Raw genomic sequence first — 18,581 nt, forward strand, 5'->3', positions numbered from 1 at the left:
TCTAAGCCTGTTTTTAAGATTCACATTACACATCCATCGTATGATTCTCATTTCATGTCTCACCAAGCAACGAATATCTTGATAATGATTAATAATGATAATAATAATAAAAAAATATCAGTCAATGCTGATACCACATAAACTTTCGCAATGGGTCAAGGAAGATAGAAAGACCGAAGAGGGAGAACACTAAGCAGACCTCCACTGAATGAGCGTGAAAGATACTGGATCTTGGGAAGGCTTATTGCCACCCAAATTCTAATGATGACCAATGATCATTGCTAGCGACTGTTGCAATAACACAAAGTCATTTGCAAATATTATCGAACGAGGTGGAGAGTACTGGAAATCTGAGGACGCTTGTTGTCATCCAGACTCCAGGGAACACCACCGGTTACAGTGAGTAATCCTTGATGATGACTCGTGTGAAAACTCCTAGTGAGTACTACCATTACCAGTGCTATTACTACTAATAATAACCAATCAGATGGAAGTTGCAATAAAAATAAAATAAAAACATTAAAACATCAAAATCTGACCCATAAGATCGCCATGGGCATGGAATATGTGCCTACATTAGAGGTGGCTTTCCATATGGTAGGGACATATCTAAAGAAGACCCTAAATTACCATATATGTGCCTCCCGTTTGCACTTGCTCATACCACTCTATCGCCTCCACAACAATGGAGTTACTATCTTTAAGAGCATATCTGAGAAAATTGATCACCTCCTGTCTGCTCATCCTTCAGCTAACATTCACGTTTGTGGAGACTTCAATGTTCACAATGTGGAATGGTTATCCCACTCAAACAAGACAGATGATATGGGGAGGTTTGTGTACAACTTTTCCGGTAGATTAAAGAAGAGTGTAAACATTCACTGAGCTGCATGTTTCTGTGATGTATGCAAATGGCAGACATTGCAGGTGATAGATGTCCGGTCAAAAAAAAAAAAAAAAAAGAGGAAGGACATAAATAATTGAAAATATCTCTAGTTAGAGTCTGGCCACCAAGGATCCAATAACCTAGGAAACGTTTCTTTGTTTGTAATAAAATAAGTGCCTGTTTAAATGCTAAGAGCAACCTATTTAAGAAAAGTAATGTTCTTAGATGGTCTCCAGATAAACCTCTTTAAACGGACACTGTCTAGTCATTATCTCTAGTGGATATTTCAAGTAGTCAGCTTCTGGGTGGTCGAATGGTGACAATTAACAAAGGCAAGAATCTAAGATTTCTGGTCACGGGTGAAAAGATTTCAGGAGATAGGAAGGAGAGGCAGTTAGAGATTATCTTCTGAGCAGATCACAGGGAGTTAGTTTTGCTGAAGTCTGACGGTCGGTTAGGACAGTGCACCTCTCCGGGCAAAGTGGGTCCTTGGAGCGCTTAGCTAAAAGATTGCGTTGACTGGAATTATATTCTGGTGCCAAGTTACTGCTCCCAATTATGTGAACAATCACGAAGATGCCTGTTAGCAGAGACAGACACATGACTGGCATATCACAACCATGCATGCTAAAAAGTTGCAATTTTTTCCACAACAAAGAAAAAACATAACTTCATTTTTCATGAGCTAAACAAAAACAACCAACTTTTATTTTGGACCAAGATTAATATATATACAGGCAATAAACACTGCAAACCATAAGAAGCCTGAAATTAATTATAGTCATTTGTTTATTTAACAAGCCAATTTCTGTAACAAGAACATTTTTCAATGAAGCTAGCAACTTCACAGCAAATCTTCAGAACAGCTTGGGAACAAGGAAACCCCCAAATCCTGACTTTGATGAAAGGATATATGAAGGCGGTGTAGCCCAGCAACTGAGAGATTTAGTAGCAGTAGCAATCGTTCAAACAGCCCTTTTCTGGGTTAACTTAATGTAATTCAAACTTTTAATGATGATACACAAACTACCTGAATGCAATACACACTTCACTCTGTCCTCTGAGACTCCCTTGACAGCCAGTGACTCCAGCAGCTTCCAGCAACTCTAGTTCACTCCTGCAGATTCCAGCACCACCCAGCACACTCTTGCTTCCTCCAGACACCAGCTCCAAGAGTTCTTGATGTCAGGCCTCCAGTTCCAGTATGTGTAATCCAGCTACCTACCAGTGCCCATCAATATCCTGCTACCTATTCCATTGACTTCCAGACACCAGTTCCAGTACCTGTTAATGTCCAGTACCCCATCAACATCCGGCTACCAGTTTCCAATATCAGATCTTGTCTACACGACCTGGACAAACCTGAGGCATGTCATCATACTTTAGAGACTCATGAATTTCAACTCAAAAGGATGCCCATTCTTATTCCAAACACTCCCGATCCCCATTGCCATACGATTTACTGTTTCCCTGTGGTAAATAAAACATGAAATCAATCATCTGTGTTTGTTACCTCGTTGCCTTGCATCTATTTTCTTAGTTGTATGGTTGATTGGCACTTCACCTTTCGACCCTCTGCAATTCTGGTTTGGTCAGGCAAAAATCTCATCTTGCAATTCAATTCAAGAAAACGAGTATTACTTTAATACCTAAATAAAAATGTTCCTTTGTTGCAGCATTGACGGAATTGAGCAGTAAATTTGGACTCGTACAAGAAGTGGATGATCACGGCCTGTGCAGTGTACTATGGAACAGAAGAACAATTGTGACATATGGCTTTTAAATTAAAATTATATTTAAAGTATAGAAAGTAGGATGGCGTTTGTTTTTAAGAACATCGTTATGAATTTGTAAATTAAAATTTGAAATTCAAGAAAACCAAAAATGAACAAGAATTTAAGACAAATTTTAGCCAAAATAAATTTAAAAAATAAATAATTGAATGAATAATAAATTTAAAAAATAAATAATTGAATAAATAATAAACAATAATAAATAAATAATTGAATAAATAATAAAGAACAAACATTTATTATAAAACTAGCCTAGGTGCCCGGGTGTTGGGAGGTGTGTGTTGAGCAAATAAAGAAAAAAAGTGGTAGTTGGCAGGCAAGCTCGAACTTGTACCGCGAAGGAGGAAAAGAAAGTGAAAACAAAAACATGTCTTTGCTGTTGTGCCCATCACCAAACCGGAAGTGAAGTAGGTTTAAATCAAGGCTAGATAATTGAAAAGAGGCGATGACTTTTGAAAATATCGGTGAAAAAAGCGACCCCTCCTTGTAGAAAAGTGCCCAGTTGAGAGTGAAGGAATTAATGTTTTTGGATAATTTTTCGATATTTGTCATCTGAAGGGTTCAGCTTCAAAATGATAATGATCTTGTGAAAATCCGTGGCCTATGTTGAAAGTTTTAGGCAGACATACATATATATATATATATATATATATATATATATATATATATATATATATATATAGACTTATATGTAATATACTGAGTTCGTGTAATTCAGTAAATTTTCATATACCAATAGGTTTTAAGCCCAAAATGGTTGACTTAAGGATTAAGCTACAAAATTATCACATTTCATAATTGAGCATGGGGCTTTTCCGTAACCACAACCAAGGTAAATGTTTCTGGCATGCTTTTCCCAATAGGGATTCCCCCCCCCTTTTTTCTTTCTATTAAAAAAAAATGCTACATTGCCAAAAGTGTGTTTATTCATAAAGTCTGAAGAAATGCTGGTTTCTGAAAATTTTCAAACGATATAATGCTTGAAATTGTCGAACTGGACATTGAAACAATTGTAACATAAAATGAAATACACTTTTTGTTGCCATCAACACCTTGTCTTGAAATCTTGATTTTGCACACACAGTATATATATATATATATATATATATATATATATATATACTTGTTTATTGTTATATAAACATGTTTACATCCCGCTGCTACAAACAGCCACTTGTTTCAATCAAACAACAGATATCAACAGATATCATCAGGCAGCGACTTGACTATTCAAATGTTCAATGAATAATATGATTATTCATTGAACATTTGAATAGTCAAGTCGCTGCCTGATGATATCTGTTGTTTGATTGAAACAAGTGGCTGTTTGTAGCAGCGGGATGTAAACATGTTTATATAACAATAAACAAGTATTAACAGCTCTTTTTATTGAGCACTATCTAACAACCTCGTTGAATTCACTAGTCCATTACTTTTGAATATAAAAAAAAAACCCGTATATAAATATATATACATATATATATATACTAGACTACCCATGACCCGTTGGGTCAGTATGTTAGATTAGTGGTGGTGGTGGTGATATTGACAACATGGCAGTTTTCCGTCTTTATTTTTTGGTGGGGAGGGATGCATATGCAACAGCTACAAAATGAGTTATCCGTAAGAAAATATTCCCTGGAAACAAGTCTTAAAAACAACAGAACAGTAAGTTTGCGCCGGTAATACACTGTAGTCTACATTGCACTGTAGAGAGTTGAGGTTTTTATGATTTATTTTTTTTTATGTAAAAATTACAAATATTAGTAAAAAAATAAACAATTAAGCACAAAGCTGGAAAGGCTACTGTTGATTTTAATAAAATTAATTAAAAGGAAAATAAAAATGGTAGACCAACACAAAACCTAACTTTAAAAAAACTTGTTTTCTAGGGGTTTTCAGGTGTGTTGAAAACGAATATTGCAAGCGCATACAACAGCGGCCACCACTTATAACAAAGAATTACATTGCTTAATATCCAGAAAACTACTTCTTTACAGAAAATTTAAATGCGATATTCGTTTTCAGCACACCCGAAACCCTCTGGAAAACAATTTTTTTTAAAAGTAGGTTTCCTATTGGTCTACCAGGCCACAATTACCCATTTTATATTGACCAACACTCCCAACAAAAAGTGGGTGCTCATTTAATGTTAAATTAATATAGAAAAATGATCTCCCACTTTTTGAAACTATAATTTCTTCATATCTTGGAAACTACTTGTTTCTTGGAATTTTAAACGTTATTTACGTTTTCAGCATCCCCAAAAACTTATAATAGTGGTAATTTAAAAGAAATTTTTGAGAGTGAAAAGATGCTGCCCATTAACAGTTATTTGTTATTTGCGTAGTTATCGTGGTTGAAAATATGTATACATGCACAATTATGCTTTTGCTTGTTTTTTTTTTTTTTGTTTTTTTTTTTGTATTCATGCGCTCACGCGGACATGGCAGTTTTCCGTTTCCATGTTTTGGTGGGGAGGTGGCGCATGCACAACAGCTACAAAATAACGGTTATCCATAAGAAAATATCCCCTAGAAACGCGGTAAATTTTCAACGCAGCGCCGCAGCGGCCTCGAAAACCCCTACAAACACAAACTAGAATGGTTGGCATTGTGTTAAAAGTAACATTTACCAAAAAACGCACAGAATTTCTCATAAAAAAGAAAAAAAAAACAAGTGAAGCATGCATGGTCCCCGTGAGTGCACAGTAAACGAGGCATAAAAAAAAAATGACTAAGCTCAGTTTAGCTGCACCCCCTTCCCTCTCATTTAGCCCCAAAAGTCCCCAGGGGACATCAAATCCTGATGAAAATGAACAAACGATGCAGTTTTAGGCCTTAACATGTGTAAATTTGAGTTCTGCACAATACAAAAAAAAAAGTGACTAAGTCTATCATTGCCCCCCCCCCATTTAGCCCCAAAAGTTCCCCAAGGCCTTAACATATTTAAATTTAAGTTCAGCACCATGCAAAACTGCTAAATAGACATACAGAGAAAATTTTGGACAAATACGGTAAAATAGTCCCAAAAATGGAGTTTTTTTTTTTAGCTCTAAAAGAGCCCCTGGGGCACACCTGATAGTTATCTCGAAGTATAGACAAACAAAATTATATAGAAATCAGGTAGTTACAACTTTTCAGAAATTTTTATAAAAATCCAAGGCATCATTTTTTTTTAATAAGTAGAAAAGTGTCAATTTTAGCTATTTCACCCCAGAAGGCACGCCTAGGGGAGCAACGTTCTGTTACTTTTTATTCATATCATGTTTAATGTTTGTGCAAAATTTCAAAACATTCCAAGGCGCAGTTATTGAGAAAAGTACGAACGGACAAGGGTGAATTTACAGGTCCATCCTCCTTTTGTCGGGGGGGGGGGGAGAACCAAAAATAAAATAATAAAAACTAATTAAAGACTTTTTTTTATGAGGTGGGGGCTGGTGTAGATATGATTTAGCTGATAATGTTAATCTGAAATAATACCCATATTCGATGGGGATCGGCGTTAAAAGTGTTTGTTTGAAGTGAGAGGTTAGGTTCAGTGGAATGGAGTCTGGCCTGGCCATCAAAAAGTTAAAAGAAATGTGTAATTTGTTCGTTTTAAAGTAAAGGTTACTTTTATTGTTCCTATTTACAATGCCTCCCCACGGGACAGAGTTAGACACCAGGGTCGTTTATTATATATATAAATTAATTTTTTAAAAACAGTAAATTTGTAATCAAATTTCTTACCTTCCTTTCTGATGGAAGTGACGAAGACAGAAGACGTGAATCGCTTGGCCTAAATAAAATGTAATTTTTTTGTCTTTTTTTTTGTTTCACTTTTTCTTTCTCTCTTAAAATAATTTTTTGTACGTATCTTTGTTTTCTGGGTTGTCTTTATCCCCCCCCCCTCTCTCCTGTCCTTTTTAAACTTGTTATATCTATGCGCCGCCGCGGTGATGGCCTTGGCACATTTATGCCCCTCCTGCTAACAACCCGAATGGTGGGGGGGGGGGTCCTCTCTTTTAGAAAGGATTAGTTTATTGTTAATAGCCTGAGGCGCCTTTACCGGAGAATGCTGACAGGAATATTCAGATAGTGTTTGTAGGCACTTTACTCAATGTGCTGCCTTAAAAATCAAAACAAGAACACCTGATCTTCTGGAGAGGAGAAATAAACATAACAGTTGAGGAAGAACTTGAATGCCTACTGGACACTGTCCTCGATTGTCTAAGGTTTCTCTGTACAGAAGTTTGTCAGAATAATGTGGCATGAGGATACTTTTCCCTACAAGTAAACCAAATATTCAAAATCACATTTCGTATTCGCTGCACAAATAAGAGCTCTTCGCTATGGCTAACCAAGACTAGCTTTTACAAGGAATGGTGCACTTTCTCCAAAAGTAATGTTACCTCAAGTAACAGCACGAAGTTGGATACTCCACCAGACAAATGAATTCTTGTGATGGAATCCAGTAAGACCAAGATACCACAAGAAAGATAGACATGTTTAAATGGTCAGTTGGGGAGAGGAAAATTATGTGTATTTATTTATTTATTTATTTATTTTTGCAAACTGTTATCCTCATCTCCATAATTGTTGTTTCGCTACAACGATCTACAGCAGTCGACAAAAAAGTGAATGTACAAATTATGAAACCTCATCTCAAAGGATTCCGAAAAATAAAAAAAAAAAAGAAGAAAATTATATTCCCAACTTCTTTACTACCTCGATGTTTGATAAAGAAAAACTTTAATGGAATATTCGAATATCTATGTGTTTCGTATAGAGATCAGGTGTTAGCCCCAGAAAGGGGGCTTTTTGATTTTTGAGAACTTCAACTGATGTAAAATGAAACCAATCAATTTGACAAGTTTCGTTGCGATCGGTATAGTTCTGTTTAGTCCAAGGTGATTCACTTTCCTAGACTTTACTTTTTTTGGAGAAGAGGTTAGTTTATTGCTAATTGCTTGAAGTACCCCTATTAGGGAATACCAACAGGGGCGGCTCAGGTATTTAAAAAAAAATAGAGCATGTTTCATTCTGACATCATTTTTATGAACACAGCAAGGCGCAAATCACTACTGTTCTCTCACTTTAGCTGTGAGAAAGCTGTGTAAGCAACCCATATCGCTACATTCAGCAAGGAATTATTTTCCTTGGCTCCAAAACCAACAGAGTCTAAGCCATTTATGAAATCACTTTTCCCCTGTTGACTGTGATTTGTTGCTGGTACTGTGCAGTTCTAAGAGGTCTACTCTCCCAGGCTTTACCTTCTCCCTTTAAAAAGGGATGAGTTTATTGCTAATCATATGAGGCACCTTTACCAGGGAATTCTGACAGGGTTGCTCAAGCATTTTTTGCAAACCAAAGTTCTCGTCCTCTAGGATGTTGGCTCTTCAATTTCACTTTCCAACCCGCTTGGTAAAATTCAGTTATAAAAGTTACACTCTTCTGGAAGTTGAAGGTTCAATCTTCAGTGCAGGCAGTACTTAAAATACAATTGCGAATTAGGAATTCTACCCGGTCATGGCTGACGTAATAAAAGCATACATAGTTCATGTAAATAACACTCAAGATGAGAACAATAGTCTGATGAATCCAAATAATACAAAACATCTCAGTATCAAAAATTCAGAAAAATAAAAGCAACTTACCCTGTAACAATGTACGAGCCACGAAAACCCCAAAATTTAATCTACTTCCAATTGTAAAGTTTTACAACACAAACATCTTGCTTTTTATGAGATTTTCCAGGTAACTTTATCATTTAAGAAACTCCACATCCGCCACAACCATTGGCTAAAACAGTTTGTTTAGAAAGGCCAAACGTGACATTAGTCATGCTAAAATAAAAACTAATCTTTTGAGTAACACCATTTTTATTTATGCCATCTCCTCCTGGCATTTAGCCATTTTGAATGTGCTTTTCTGGAAACAGGTAAATGAAAGGATTATGAGAGACGTGTTTAATTCCCATACAGGTGACAGCATTTTTAAAAGTGCCCCCCCCCCACACACCAGAGCTTATCACTCAGGTTGTCAGAAAAACAAACATACATAGCTTTGTCTTGCATTATTAACTTGTATTTGAGCATTGACAAATGAAAGAAATTATATATGTACTAGCAGTTCAGCCTGGCTTTGCTTGGGCTCTATGTACTGTTCATAACTTTATGTGCATATGTATATATATATATTAAAAAAAGTTTGACTCATGGCCAGGTAATCTACATCTAAAATTTTAAGTGTTTAGACCCAAAATTGGCAGAGGAGTTTGGTAGAGTCTGTAAAGATTAACTCTTTACATTCTGACCTCTTGGCAGCTGAGATTTTGCTCAAAAACTGATTGTCTGAATACCCTTTATGTAAAATTTCAAATGTTTAGACCCAAAATAAGCTGAATAGTTTGCTAGAGACCGCAAAGATCAAAGCTTTTAACTTTGACCCCTTGGCAGCCACATTTTCGACCAAAAACCAATTAAAAAACTTGCCCTATGTCTGAATACACTTTATGTAAAATTTCAAATGTTTAGATCCAAAATTGGCTGAGTAATTTAGTAGAGACCGCAGAGGTCCAATATTTTAAAACTTGGACCCCAATTTTGATTAAAAAGTTTGATCCATGTCCAAGTAACCTACATCTAAAATTTCAAGTGTTTCAACACAAAATTGGTGGAGGAGTTTGATAGAGTTTTCAAAGGTCAAATCGTTGAACTTTGATCCCTTGACAGACAAATTTCTGGCCGAAAACTGATTAAAAAGATTTTCCCAAATTTCAATACCCCTTATGTCAAATCTCGAGTCTGTAGACTGAAAATTGACTGGGTAGTTTGGTAGGGAAATGCACACACACACACACACACGCACACAAAATTTAACTTTTATAGACATATAGATATAAATATAGATATAACTAGGATACCTGTTCCAGGATGGGTACATTTAATGCTCAGAACAGAACAATTCTGCATCATTTTCATATCCCTTTATGATGGTTTAAAATGAACATATAATTGTTCTAAATCTAATATCTAAAATCCATTATACGATTTTGGTTCTAGAAAATGCCTAAAAAGGAGTCACAAGAAGAAATTGAAATTCAAGTAATCTTGCTAAAGTGATATCTAATTCAACGGAAAACTGAAATATTTGAATTTTTAAATGAAAGTTTTTGCCCATGTTCTGTCCCCTAAAAACCCTTTAAAATACTCAAAAGAAACTGAAATTTGGGAAATATTTATTGATTCATGTCTAAAACGTCTTTCACAAATCTCGAAGGATGCCCACCACCTTTGCATAAAATTGAATATAGTTCACATTATAACCGCTTATGCTTAACAACTGTGTTCCAAAATTCATAAGTAGTTAATTAGTTTAGTAAATCCTTTAGATACAATATATAAACATAAATATATAGGTTTATAAAAAATATATACTTATAATGTATATATTCAATAAAGTTATTCAAAACTGACACAATTAAGCTCAATAAAAATGGATCTACACTTTCAGAGAATATATATATATATATATATATATATATATATATATATATATATATATACTTCAGAATAGTTTTTATTTAACAATCAGTTGTTATGTAAACGTGAGATTGTAAGGTTTACAACATATTACTGGCAGTAATATTCTATAAGTTATCCCATCTAAACAAGAATTGCTCGATATGCAAGATAGAGCAAATAAATTAATTTTTGTCAGCTGATAGATTTGATATTCTTTTGGAGATAGATGGAACTATTGATTTGATTATTGACTTTGGGTGATTAGATTGTTTGTGTACATAATATAGGTTTAGATTTGGTTTATGGTACGGGGTGTAAGATTCATAACATAGATTTAAAGATACATCTAAAAAGTTGGAATTCAACCAGACTTTGAATTATTATCGCTGGACCCACAAATAAATTTATACAAGCACTTGCCCGATTCGGATATCTACACAGCTATGCGGATTACCCAATATATAACTTGGACCTTATTACAAAACGGATGTAAAGAACGCATGCCCTGGATTTTACCAAGCAAGCTGGATCTAAAAAAAACTTTCATATACTTTTCCTGCAAATCCTCCTGCTACAGGACTTCTGATAAATTTATTATTTTGACTTTGACTTTCCACGTCTCACTGACTTTAGCAAATAGGGTGCATACCTTATAAATATTTGCTAATATTTTCTCTCCTCTGATGAGATGGTAGACATCGAAACCCTATAGGTTAAGGAGATTAACTTTCTAAAGCATTCTTTGTCTTGCTTTGAATAATAAAAATTCTTTGATATGAAATTCATTTCAATGAGAGTTTTTTGAAATTCATTGAATTACAATTTAATATATATATATATATATATATATACACACACATGTTAACATAAAAAACATTGATATATATCTATATATATATATAAAAGTGAACGTATCTGTGTGTGTCTGTGTGTACATTTCCCTACGCAATAACTCTGTCAATTTTAAGCCTACAGATTCGAAATTTGATATTTGGGAAAATCGATGTGATTGGTTTTCGGACATAAATTTGGCGATTAAGGGGTCAAAGTTCAACGATTTGACCTTTGAGAACTCTACCAAACTCCTCCTACAATTTTGGGTCTAAACACGTGAAATTTTAGATATAAGTTCCTTGGACATGGATCTAACTTAATAACTTGATTTGAGCCCTAAATTTTAAGAGGTCATAATAAGAGTCAAAGTTAAAAAAAAAATTGACCGTTTTTTTTTTTTTTTTTTGCTCAGCATACACTTCCAAACGCCCGGGCAACGCCGGGCTGAAATGCTAGTATATAATATATATATATATATATATATATATATATATATATATATATATATATATATATAGCTTTTATTCACCTTCAAACAAGGCACGTTGCCATTGAGATGTAAGGAGCTACTGTGAATTAGAGATCAGATTTAAAAGAGACATCCTGAGTTAGGAGATGTGCAGTGATATGTTTATTCACATTATATTTAAACTTATGCAATTCCAAATGTTTGTAATTTGAGGAAAAAAAACTATTAGAGTAAAAAGCCCTCCAACATTTTAGGGCCTTATATAGTGAATGGATGGAATTTAGTCGATTGTTGGGTTGGTTGGGTGTATTTTCATTAGGGTAGGAGGGGCATTAGAACAGCAGAATCATTGGAAAACATTTCATTAAAGTGTTTGTTAAACAAGCGTAGGGGTGGATACAATGGAGTGATAGGTCAAGGACTAGAGCTTAGTGGACAAATAATTAAAAAAAAAATGCACTCTATATTAAAAAAATAAATCTTGCTGACAAAAAAACGAACAACTCAAATCTTTTTTTTACAGATGCCGTGTGTGATGGTTAAGTGTCGACCGAAACTTGTTGCTTTTGTTTCTCCCATTTACTGGGGTCCATAAACCCTAATTGATAGTCATTGCTTATTATTTCCATTTCCACAATCATTGTCTGATGCACTCTGCCAGGTTCTTGTAGAAGATGATCAGATATCAATACATTCTATATAAGTTTTATAAGTTTTGTATTTCAGAAATGTATTACCATTAGCAACATCTTTATATGTTTATATTAAATAAAAGTTATTGGTAAAAACAGCAAAGTGCAACAAGCCATGTAAATGGAAAGTTAATAAATAAATACATCTTAAACAGCAGTTGAATATTTTGTCTAAAATGACCTCAATCCTGGATACAATAGATATCATTACATTAAAATATCATTACATTAAAAACAGAACATTGTTACTTAAAATTCTATGTTTAAAATTGAGCATTTAAGAATAATGGAATTTAATGTATTTAAGTCTTTTAAAAATTAATTATTTTTGAGAATGCCTTTTTTTTCTTCACAATTTAACTGATAATATTGTATATTAATGAGAAAAGAAAACATTTTTTACAAAACATAATATTGAATTTATTTCCATTTTTTATTTACAAATTCAAGTTAACGGGCACTGAACCCCTCCTTTTTTTTTTTTCAATAGTATTTTCGGGTAGGTATGCTGAAAACAAATATCAGCTAAATTTTGCAAATATTTCCAACCCCCCCCCCCGCCTCTCCAAAAATGATGTTTATTCCGGAAGCTGTTCTTAAGATGAGGATGTTGGGGGGGGGGGGTGATTTTAAGGTGAACTTAATCTAAAAAAAAAAAAAAAAATACCAAGTTTTTGAAATGATTAAAATAATTTCTCACTTTTACATGCGCACATAAGCAACTATTTTTTATTAACTTTTTTTTTTACTTTTTTTATTTAAAAATTAGTAAATTTCAATGAATAGAATAATAAATCATTTATCATTAGTATGTGTTTTTGGTTTTGTGTTGAATGAAACTTTTTTTTTTTTTCATTACAACAATAATGAACCAATTTAAATCTTCCGGCATGCGTTTAAGGCTTACGAAATTATCAATAAATCGTTTAGTTACTAAGCCAACGTCAGTAAATAAAAAAATGTTACGTGCGCATGCATTAGCCTTGACTAGGGAGGGGGGGGGCTAAGGAAGCGACCATTAAATAATTATGCTAGTCGCCATGGAACTCAACGCCCAAGAAGTACATAAAGTGGCACTTATGTTATCATGCTATTTTTTAAAATAGTATTTTCACACTAAATTCAAATTTTACAATATCTTTTTCTTTTATTAATTTGTTAGGTGAAAGTACAGATAACCCGGTCGGTTTCTAATGTGTGAAAAATCTAGCTCCCCCACCCCCAAAAAAAGGGTACTCTGGATAGTAACAAAAAATTAAAATTGCCTCAGTCTCGAAAGATTTCTTCTCTACTGAACAAGGAAAAAAACGGTGAAGTGTAGTTCACCTTCCGTTTCTTTCCCCCCTCTCTCTTCCTCCCTTAATATCTCTATCCATCTCTCCCTTTCCCTCTCTCAATCTATCTTTCTCTCTATATCACCCTCTCCATCTCTCTTTGAGCCCCTTTCTCTCTCTAACTTCCTCTATCTCTCTCCTTTCCTTTGTCTCACCCTCTCTGTTTCTAACTCTCCCCCTTTCTCTGTCTATCTATCAATCCCTTTATCTCTCTCTATCTCCTTCTCTTTCTCTATTTTTCTCTCACTTTCTCTTTTCTATCTATATATCTTCCTCTCTATCTGTCCATCTCTAATCCCTCATCCTATTTTAGTCTCCTAAATTAATTACAGTGAATAAGGCATTGTAAAAACATGGATAAATCCTATTTTAGTCACCTAATTTACTGACTGTGAGAATAGAAGTTATTTGGAAATTACTGCTACCTTGAACAGCACCAGAAGTAACTGGTAAAACCTTTCTAATTAAATTGATTTTGGCAACCATTCAGTAACAAAATGACATAGCCTTAGCCCTTGCTGCATGAGGAATACCTGCAACCTTGCGACCAAGTAGAAGAATTATTTATTCTACTTTGAAACATTCAATTTTTAAAAAGTCTCATGTTCGACATCTCCAAAACATCCAATATAGGGGAAAATATTGCAGAAATGCAAACTTATTGTTTAGGATGAATGCACAATGGTACGCAAAAAATAACTTGAGGCTCTTGGTCGATCCTTGCAAGATTTGCTTGGCAATGTCAGACAATTTGGGAATGCAGTAATATTGCTTGCAGGAGATTTCAGACAAATGTTACCTGTTATTCTTCAATCAACACCAGCAGATGAAATAAATGCTTGCCTCAAATACTCTACTTTTTTGTGCCATGTGAAGGCATTAAACTTAACTCAAAATATGCATATCCAGTTGCAGACTGTTCGATCTGCACATAAATTTTTGCATCACTTGTGGGAAATTGGGTACGGAAAAGTGCCAGCTGATCAGAGATAAGGGCAAAATTCTTTGACTTTTAACTTCTGTGATTTTATTACATCAAAAGAAGAGTTAGTTTAAAAGGTTTTTGCAGATATTCAAATTATAAGAATTCCACTTGACTGAGTGAACGAGCTATTCTTGCAGGTCAATACAAAGACGTTTTATTTTATTCAATGCAAAATTCCAAGTGAGGTAGTCAAATACAAATCCATCGACACTGTTGTGAAAGCAGATAAAGTGGTTAATTATCCAACAGGGATGCCACCGCATGTATTGCAAGTGAAATTTAGCATACTAATTATCATGTGAAATATAAACCAATCCAAGCTTTGCAAAGGCACATGGCTTACAGTAAAAAAAAATTAACAAACAATATCATAGAAACAACAATCATAACAGGACTTTTTTTACAGATGAATATATCTTCATTCCATGCATTCCTATGATTCCACCGGATACATCATTACACTTTAAGAAATTGCACTTTCCAATTTTATTGTCGTTTGCAATAACCATCAACAAGCACAGGGAACAATCTTTACAATTGTGTGGCTTACAGTTACACACTGACTGTTTTTTTACATGGACAATTTATGTTACGTATTCAAGAGTCACCAAACCAGAAAATCTGTATATCAGCTAAGAAAATGGAGCAACAAAAACTGTGTACCCATACGAAATGGAAAATTATAACCTATAAGAAACATGCATTTTCTCATTTTGCAACATTTTCCATTGCACCAATTTGAGCCACAGCAACGCATGGCAGGGTACAGCTAGTTATTACATATTTTGTTCAGATTTTGTAAAACGAAATATTGAGGTGGAGAAACACATAAAAATTCCCTTCATGTATTTTACAAAAACTGAATTTTAAATATAAATTCAAAAGTGAAAAAATATTGAAAATTTCGTGAAAATCTGACCATTAGTTGATTTTTGATAGATTTATTAAACACATGTTAAAAAATGACAATTACACAGGACTTTTAAGGTAATTTAATGTAAACACGATTTTAGTCTCATATTTTCATTATTTCTGTTCATTGAAAAATGTTTTTAGCTATTATTATTATTATTATTAAAATTATTAACTTCTTTTAAATGGTACAAAAGTTATGATGATAATATCAACTCATATTTAGTCATTTTTACATTCAGAGGAAGCTAATTCTGTAGTGTCCTTTGGAAATACCTGTTTTGGGTTGGGATTTAAGGGTGATGTCTACAGGTATCACAAATTGGGTATTTCTGAGTGGACTATGGGCATTTTTCACACAATCCTCGAGTACTGTAAAGTGAAGCTTGTTGATCTTCACGATCTGGCGGGTTAGGAACAGGACTATTTGTGTAAGAGAATGAGCTATAAAGAAATAAAGAAATAAAGTAGAAGTAACCTTGATAATAAATTTTTTTCTCCTAGTAAATTCCCCAGATATCTTAGCATTAAGTGAAACCAACCTACACACCTAAATCCCCTCTAACTGCTATAACATGACAGAATATCTCCATCTCTGTTGCTAGGACTCTGACAGATATATGCACCGACTTAGTCTAAAAATTATAAGTACAACATCCAGCTGCATCCATATAAAGTGAGGAGTCAAGCCAATTACTATGGTAGACATTAAAGTCACTAAACACATGTACTTGGCATTCGTATCTAAGGAGAGTGCTGCATCTATACTGTCAGAGATATGGTTGATTAGGGTACAGTCCTAATTCGAGGATTGGTTGGTTGTTTTTTTTTTTTTGTTTTACGGCATATCAACCCTTTTCGGGTTATTTAATGCCAAATCCAAAGATTTTGAAGAAAATTTTTTTAATAGAATATATTTGTTATTTTCAAATCGGTTTCTATTTAACCCATAGTTGGGACCCTAACAGGTACTACCACTCCGGATCAGAGTGGACCTGGGAGCAATGGTAATTAAAAGGTGGCTCCACACTCCCCAAAGCCCGCAAGCTGGGACATTACCACTGGATATAGTTTAAGGTCATATCCAGGACCCTAATTCGAGGAAGAATGGTACAGAAAATATAAGTAACTAATGCAGTGCTGAAAAGCTAGTCTAAAGCACATGAAGGTCTGATCATCTGATTTTAAGATTTGCTCAAGAGGAGGGTGCTATAAATATGGACTGTCAGTGTATATATCTGTCAGAGTCCTAATGACAGAGATATAGAGATATTCTATCATGTTAAAGTAGTTAATGGGATTGGGGTGTATAGGTTGGTTTCGCTTAATGCTAAGATATCCAAGGAGTTTACTGGGAGAAAAGACTATATTATATAGGTTACTTCTAAGTTCATAGATATTTGTGAATGCGAACCTCAAAGGAGGAGGTGAATTGGTTTTGTTTGGGTGGTTGTTTGGCTTGATCGTGATTTTTTTGTTTGAGCACTTTGGCCTAAAAAAAAATCTGAGCATTGCCCAGTAGGATGTTTCATGATCCTCGAGTACATATCGTAAGCTGGTATGAAATTTGCACCTCTGTACAACCCCGCTAGCACTCTATCATTGCTCTAGAGAAAATTTCTTTCTGAAAGAATTCTAACTATGGCCATGATTAAGTAGAAAGTTTCACTTCTTGTCAGAATTCAACCTAATTAAAAAAAATTAAAAAAAAAAACAAAAAACAGGAAAAATCTTTATGATGCATGTATCCATCATAGAACAAAGGTTATGTTTATTCAAAAAATCATGAAAATTGATCAAGTTGTTTATTTTTTTTATGAAGAAAATCAGATTTTATGAAGAAGCGATGATAGTTTGTCTTGCTCCACAATTTTTAATAAATTAAGATAGATAACTAAATTCGAACTACGGAGATCAAAATCAGCCTTATATAAAATTATTTGATCAATCTATGTGGTTTTGGGAACATGACATTTTCGTTCCATACATCATAAAAATTTTTCTATAGTTTTTTTTTTTTTTTTTTTTTTGTAATTTTGTTGAATTCTGGACAACAACCAAATTTTCTCCAGAAAAAAAAATCCCATAAATAATAACTCATTAAAATATGCATTTACATTTATTCAGTCATTTTTATCTCTTCATTTATAGGAACTTGTTAATAATGGTCAAATTGGTGCTTATTATTTGGTTTGAAAAACACAAACATTAAACTAATCTCATAAAGAAATTGTTCCTGTTTATGTTTTAACTACTTTATGAATTTCCTTTTCTAAGTAATACCTCCAGTAAAAGATCTCGAGTGCATATACGTCTGGCCTCTTATAGGAATGGCCATGGAATTAACCTAAACATTTCACACACTAAACCATTTTTTCCTCCATGCGTTCTATTTTAATTTCCTGTAATAGCGAATCGGTGAAGTAAATACGTTAAAAAATCCTTCCGTTATCCGTTCCAATTCCAAGTTCAGTCAAGTCTATATTTTGTCGTATCGATTTTTCTGAGAGCAGAAAAAAAATCGATGATAGATTAGCATCAACAACAACAACAGGTTGATCTGATTGTGAGGGGGGGGTCGAAGAAATTGGATATTTGGGAAATAACAAAAGATTATATTTATTAGTTTGAAGTTCTCCGCATCTTGCTGAGGTTTCAAAATTATTACGCATTATTTTTTTCAAAAATTCAAAAACTTCCTCAAAATAAGATATTTTAAATGCAATTATGATGTGTGAACCGAGAACTAACACCCTATATATATATATATATATATATATATATATAACTCTTGGAAGGAAAATGAACAATCAACACACACGCACACAATTTTAGAATTTACAGTGAAGCCATCAGTTACGTAATGTAAAATGATTCTCCATTTCCGGGTCAATTTAACTTTTTGGAAAGTGATCTCCACCTTATAATCTAATATATATATGATGATTGCAAACGTCTTGTCAGACGAGTGCCACTCCCTCAGACACTTAATGTCCATGAGCCCAGAAATGACTTTTTTTTTTCTTAGTTCTACTGGTGAATTCACACGCTCACACAGGCATGATACTTAAGACGGTCATTGAGATCAATTATTACATGTTTCCAGCATTTCAAGCCTCCATGCGTCATAACTTTTCCATCGCCACAGGACCATTTTTATAGACAAATG

The 18,581-nt window shown here is 34.0% G+C and overlaps 1 protein-coding gene across 2 annotated transcripts in view; it reads right to left on the reverse strand.

The window, feature by feature from the left end:
• LOC145243529 (protein usf-like) overlaps positions 1-18,581 on the reverse strand; it is a 54,553-nt gene that overhangs the window by 17,338 nt on the left and 18,634 nt on the right. The window contains exon 1 of one of the 2 annotated variants that reach the window (XM_080106499.1): positions 6,411-6,636. The exons of the other annotated variant lie outside the window; for it this stretch is intronic. The gene's annotated coding sequence lies outside the window, so the exon portion shown is untranslated. Of the gene's footprint in view, positions 1-6,410; positions 6,637-18,581 lie in introns of those variants that run through there. 2 annotated transcript variants of the gene reach the window in all.

This window comes from Euprymna scolopes, chromosome 22 (genome assembly GCF_053919585.1).
Source record: "Euprymna scolopes isolate OS-2025 chromosome 22, ASM5391958v1, whole genome shotgun sequence".
In the NCBI taxonomy this organism is placed as follows: domain Eukaryota; kingdom Metazoa; phylum Mollusca; class Cephalopoda; order Sepiida; family Sepiolidae; genus Euprymna; species Euprymna scolopes.